This window comes from Megascapheus bottae, chromosome 12, assembly GCF_031878675.1.
Source record: "Megascapheus bottae isolate mThoBot1 chromosome 12, mThoBot2.hap1, whole genome shotgun sequence".
Lineage (NCBI taxonomy): Eukaryota > Metazoa > Chordata > Mammalia > Rodentia > Geomyidae > Megascapheus > Megascapheus bottae.
Window position 1 is genome coordinate 16206136 of NC_143520.1, and position 6813 is coordinate 16212948.

At 35.8% G+C, this 6813-nt stretch overlaps 1 protein-coding gene across 1 annotated transcript in view; it reads right to left on the reverse strand.

The window, feature by feature from the left end:
• The window catches only part of Scn2a (sodium voltage-gated channel alpha subunit 2), a 141531-nt gene extending 135494 nt beyond the window's left edge, over positions 1–6037 (reverse strand). Inside the window, exon 1 of the mRNA XM_090342720.1 lies at positions 5813–6037. The gene's annotated coding sequence lies outside the window, so the exon portion shown is untranslated. The remainder of the gene's footprint in view (positions 1–5812) is intronic.
• Between the last annotated feature and the right edge of the window lie 776 nt (positions 6038–6813).

A 6813-nucleotide genomic window follows, 5' to 3' on the forward strand; every position in this document is an offset into this window, starting at 1 on the left:
CATATCATTTTCATAAACTTTACTGTTACTGAATTTAAAAACTTAGAGAATAGAGTACAAGCATACATTACAGAGGTAATCAACAAATCTGTATCTACAATATTTTAAAGAGAGTACAAACATTTGTTACAGAGGTAATGTACATCAATAAGATCTGTATCTACAATATTTTAAAATACAAACTCCATTTCAAATCTCACAAGTCTTTTTAAAAAAATGGATTTTCCTTTGAAGTAAACTCACCTGTACCTGTCATCTCTATTTAAATCAGACTGATTCACAATCAAATAGTATAGCACCAAAGAAATTAATTATTTCTTTCCTATAGATTGCATCTGAAAGTGGTTTGTGTTGTACCTGAATTCCTAGAACCCCGAAAAGACCACCAGAGGCCACAGTCAAAGCTAAAAAGCAGGGGTCATTTTATTTACGAGTCTAGACTCTGGCCTCCGCGTACCAGCAGCTGGCAACGCTGAAAAGGCCCTGAGCAAGAACTTTACACTGCTTTTATAGGGAAAGTACAATTACCTGACAGGCTATTTGACTCAAACCACTGGTCGAATCAGAGCTCAGGTGTCTAACCACTGACACCAAGCTGTTAACACCTGGGGTTCAAGTACATGGGCCTTAAACAAGGGGGAGGGGTCATTCCCAGAACATGGAACAATCTTGGCACAACAGTTTGCAATTGATCAACTGGTATTAATAGTTTTTGTGACTTTGGTTATGAAACATATCCAAGAGAAGTTTTAGAAGACCTTAGTGTGTATCTTCTGGCATATTTACTTAGAGTGAAAAAGGTAAAACTATTTTTAAGATTTTCTTAATTTATTTGCCAGTTTTTAAATAACAACTTTCTAGAGTGGACGTCATTCAAAGGGAATTATCAACAGGGTCAAATATACTATCCGATCCCTTCAAAAGCAGTCCAAATTGAGAAGCCATGACTTAGATTTGTTGCCTGTGTAGCATTCACTAAAGAACCTCTAGTCCCAGGCATTGCTTACACACTCCTGTGGGAGTACAGCATACGCGTTTGAGAAATTAAGTCAGATACTCAGAAAACACCATTCATATTCTCAAAAATAGCCATGCTACCGCTCTAAAATGATGGATATTTAAGAGCTCTGAAATCAACTGGGTTATGAATTCTGGAGATGACAGCAATAACCTGCATTCATTAATGTTTGAGTTCATCAAGCCACATACACAATGTGAACCCGACCCTTCTTAGTAAGCAGGAATTGAAAGTAGGTGAAGATGCTCTCACTTAAAGAACTTAGAAGCTAAATGATGTGGATGAGAATGGGAGGTAACCCCGATGAGAAGGGTAGGAAAGATCTGAACATTGAGCAAATGGGAACTTCTTTTTCTGCTTTAAAAGAGTTGTCCAGGATCAGCCTTGAGGGAATTGAGGTTACCAGTAGCCCACCTCTATACCATCCTCAGCCCTTCTCACTGTAACCTGGCTGGCACACCTTAGAGTCAACACTGTGAGCTTTGAAATCACAGATGCCATACTTCAATCCAGCCAAACCAAAATGGAGCCATGTATATCCGAACTGAGAAACGAACCATTTCAAAATGCTGCAATGAAAGAGGAAGTTCACCAACACTTCAGCTTTCTTCCAGATTTCACCTGCCCTTCCATGACATGTGAGTGCAGGGAATTCCCAGAGATCACATCTAGCAAAGACAAAAGAGGATTCGGGAACTGATAGTACAAAAGAAAAAGAACAGCTGGTAAAAAAAAAGCTTCCTAATGGACGTTAATAAACAAGTTTGTGGCTACCGTGACTTCTTTTTTCCTCTGTTCAAATCTTGGTGAGATTCGTGAGTTGAAGAAGGAAGGAACTTGATAATTAATTCAGATGCTAGCAAACAAGAACCTAATACTCAAGCTTGTTAAGTATTATAGATAGCTGTTGGTCTAATCCAAGTCAAGTTCGAATAGACCTTGGTCACTCCAATAAGAAATTGGGAGCAATAACCACCATGAAGCAGTATAATTAGCCTTTCTTTGAAGGACTAATGTGATAACACTATGCTCTGCAGGAAAGTGCTTTGCTACTGAGGATTACTTATTTATTTCAGAAAGTCCATATGCCATGAATAGCCTTTTATGATGAAACAACTGATTTAAGTATGAGACAAATTTTATCTTCCAGACAAGGATTTAATTTTGAGGAAAAGGCACTTACGGTGAGGCTTTCTTCTGTATTACAACCTATCCCTTGTTCCTCTCTTGAAGTTTGAAGAGATACTGAAACCTTTTTCTGTTTCTCTTAACATATTGCTGTTTTCTTCTTTCTTTTATTTCTCTCTACTAATATCATACCCGTATTCTGAAAATGAGCGTGAATTTTTCCAATCCTAACCCAAACCAGATTTTCTTCCAGAGTACCTTCCTCCTGAAACCTTAAAATAAGATTTATTTAATTTAGTAAACTTCTTAAAATCTTCTCTCTGCCTAAACTCCTAAACATCTCTGTCTTTTTCTGTGACACTTTGTGTCATATACATATATTTATACATATATATATAGACACACATATACTGCCTATATATACATATACACATACATACTGAATATATATACATATACTGCCTATATATATACTGCCTGTCTATACACATAACCAAATATATATAGACTGCCTGTACATATACATATATTGAATATATAAATGTATATATATATATATATTTGTATTACCTGTACTTGAACTCAGAGCCTTGAACTAGCTTTTCCACACAAGTGATCTACCACTTAACCCACACCTTCACTTCTGTATTTCACCAGTTCAATTGGAGATAAGAATCTCTTGAATTTGTTTGCTTAGACTAACTTTGAACCTAAACTCTCAGATCTCAGCTCTTGAGTAGCTAGGGTTATGGAAATGAGCCACCAACACTTGGCTAACTCTCTTCTCTTAAGGGCCATCCCTGAGTTCACAACCAGAATTACGATGAACAGCTCTACTTACTGTATGAATCAACTCCTTTTGGAGTTTGTACTATTGTTGGCCCTTGTTTTGATATTTGATTTACTCCATTTGCCTCCTGTGGGATTGTTTCCAATCCTCTTTAATTACTTTCCTGTAAGTATCTAATATTTTTTCCTTTTACTCCCCAAATCCTAAAATTATATTCCTAGTCAACTTCCTCCACTTTTATTCTTCAGTGATTTGCGTTCATATGCAACCTTACTCTTGCCTGCAACTTCAAATGTTCCATATGTTCAGCTTTAATGTGTTACTTGATGTCTGGACATAATATTTTCAATTTTTTTACACATCGTCATGTGAAAACTTGTGTCAACATGTCAAATGCTAAATACTGAGAGCCTAATTCAGCATCTTTATTTTCCTTCTCCAGGGGAGAATAACAACAGAAGAAAACAGCACATAAAATTGTCCATCAGATTGGGTTGTTTATCATTCTGTATAGATTCAACTCTAATTAACTCTTCATTTCTATGTATTTGCTTCCCTGATCTCTAAGTATAAAATGACCAGATTTCAGTTTTTGTTCATGTATATGCAATCTACTCTTAAATATCTGATTTAATTTTCATCTGATTCTTTTTTTCCCCTTTGAACCACAAAAGATGTTACCTACGGTCTGGCATGAGGTTGGAACTTCTATTCTCATCCTACTCACATTCTCACTTTTCTGGTCCCTCATTTTCCTGTTTGTAGCATTTGGGCTATGGTAATATCTGTATGTGGATGTTTCCTTCTTAAACTTTTTGAGGTAAAGTTTATTTTTATTTATCCATCCCTCTTCTCAGTACACATGAGGAACTCTATTCTATGCTGAAGACATATTTAATCCCTTTTTTGTCAAGATTCTGAAGTAGTCTGTGAAGTGAAAAAAAAGGAGGAAAGGCTAGGACATGAAAAGATATTTTGTGTTATCATTTGAATCTATACGTATAGTGTTTTCTGTTAGGGAGAAGAAATAGAAACACGAGCTGGTATATGGCCTTCCTTGCTGTTCATGGGGGATGGAATGGCATACAAAATTTAATGCTATGAACATGACACAAAGAAATGGAGTTTAATTTAGTTTCCTTTAGTTCTTTGGCAAGAACACTAGGAAATTTAGCACTGAATATAACATACCATTGAGTAGCCTATCCACTGAGAAATTATTTTGTAGAATTTACCCAGAGAATCTCAAAAAGAGAGAAATAGATACAGAGAAATGGAGAGAGAAATTCAGTATCAGCATACCTAAAACCTGGTATGTGCCAAATAAATGTGTTCACAATAAATTTGCTACTTCTCTGGAAGATACTGAAACTGCCAAACTGTTCTAGCTTCACTTGATTTTAATTTACTTTGTAACTCTAAATGTGAAAACCCATTTCATGTGAAATCCACTTAACCTCTCAGCCATGATTATTTTCCCTTAAAAGATAAAGTAGATAAATGCTAAGATAAAATATGAGACTCTACTTCTTCACATATACATACATACATGCATACACACATACATATATACACATACATATATAGTGTACCATGTAGAACTGAAAACTCTTTAATTCCATGTAAGAGATTTTTCCTACCAGTGGTCCAAACCATTTCATAAAGTCATTCCCCATAGCTTACACGGCCTCTGACACAGCACAACTACCTCTTTATAGGAAAGCAATGACTGAGACAGAAACAGCTTGATACACCCCCACTGCTTTCCAGCCTCACCATAACCATCACCATTCTCTCTCTCTCTCTCTCTCTCTCTCTCTCTCTCTCTCTCTCTCTCTCTCTCTCTCTCTCTCTCTCTCTCTTTCTCTCTCTCTCTCTCTCTTTCTTTCTCTCTCTTCACCCCCCCACACCTTTCCATAAGAAGAAGGAGTGCAGTATTTAAAATCAGTCTTACAAGTATATTAAAACTATATTGAAATGCAATAAAATTGATTTAAATGATAACCATTGGCTCTTAAATATTAGATCTGTATTTTTTCCTGAGTTTTTGGGTAGCAAATGAAAGAAGATTTCAGGGAAGTCATAAGCACAAGAAGCAAGGCTGTTGCATGCATATTCTAGCTCCTGAGTCATTCCACTCTTCAGCACAGCTAATGTCACATGACCTAAAATAATTAAAAATGTGAACACTTTCCACAGTATCAATGATCTTAAATGCTCACTGTCCTGTTCATTACAAATGAGGAAAATACATTTTTTCGTAAATTAATTTGTGTTCAGTTTACTCTTCATATGTATATTGGGGATGGGAGTGTCTGTGCTATCATTCTAAGTCTACTGTTACACATTACGTAAATCTTCATTCATGGCAGGGAAGTGATTCTCATCTTATTTCTAAAAGGTAGAAACAGAAGCACAAATAATCCATACCATCTCTGTCAGCAGGGATTTTTCAGAAGGCCTGTGGCAGGGGATGTTGGCTGCCTCCAACGCTGCTATCAGGGGGCAGAGCCACTGCCATGTTAATCGGCTTCATTACATCTCTATGGTTTGCTCTATGCGTTAAGGAGCAGCATTCCCTTGTGAGGGGAGGCTTATCCCTCACATGGAAATCTTTAGCTTTCAAAGGTAAACAAATGCAGCTAGACACGTTCACTTAAGGCTAAAAAGCCAACAAAATACCAAAACACTGATATTCGTGATTACAGCTCATTTTGCTTTGCCTAAAAGAATTTTAAAATGCAGTACAGCCAGAATTAGAGCTCTGGAATCTAAGACTTAAAGGCTAGATTACAAAGCACATGTCATTTTACATGCCATTATGAATGTAGCTAACAACTCAATAATAGGCCAAAAATAGAATCATGCTGGCTTACCTGAAATAAAGGGAACTCTAAATCACAGCCCAGAATCCATGGTTGTGTTGAATAGAATAGTCTTCAATGCAGCTCTGTAGAATTTTGTGTGGAGCAGGAAGTAAAACCTCACATGTGTTCTATCCTCACTAATGAAGGAAACAAACAAAAAAATAGAGGCGATCACAGCATCCTCTCTGCTTCTGTCTTAGCGTTCTGTTCTGACACTCACTCGATGGTACCCACTCTCTGTTAGAAAACAGCATACTAAAATGAATAAATAAATAAATAAATAAACTGAAAGCAGCATCTTGCATGAGAGCTCCATCTCCTGGTCATGAGCGGAACTGATGAATTTAAGTTCTTTTGGCAATGCAGCATTTGGCAAGTGTGATTACGTGGTGCAGATCCCAAGATTCCACTGTATTTGAAACTGACTACCCAAATTTATTTTAAAGTAAGTGTTTAAGAAGGATTATAGTATGAATTTTAAATTTAAAACTCTAATTTTGAGGTTTCCTTTAATTTATTAACAGCATATTTTATTCAGCAGAAGCTTTCATAGCATTATTTAAAATGTAGTGATTTACACTTTAACTTTATATACTATCTGACAGTGTAATTTATATTTCTTACAAAAATGATTTTCATTGTCAAACATCATTACTTGTCATCTCTTGGTGAAAAAGTCTATTTTTTTACTAGTGAAATCTTTCTTTCCACAGTTATTGTTTAGAAAAATGTTGGAGGGTTAAAGTTAATAAAAGAAAAAAATCAAATGAGTTGAAGTCAATCTTGGAGATCTTTAGTCAAACCTAATTCAATCTGATCCATTTCAAATGTACACATTTCAAATTGTATATTAGAAGTATGTATCAAATTTGACAACTATAGTATGTTAAAATGTGAAATTGGATCTTATTATGAGGATGTTAATAGTTATAAAATCAAAATTTTACTTGTTAAAAGATGTGCTTATCAGAAGTGTCGCTGTGGCTCAAGTGGTGTAGTGCTAGCCTTGA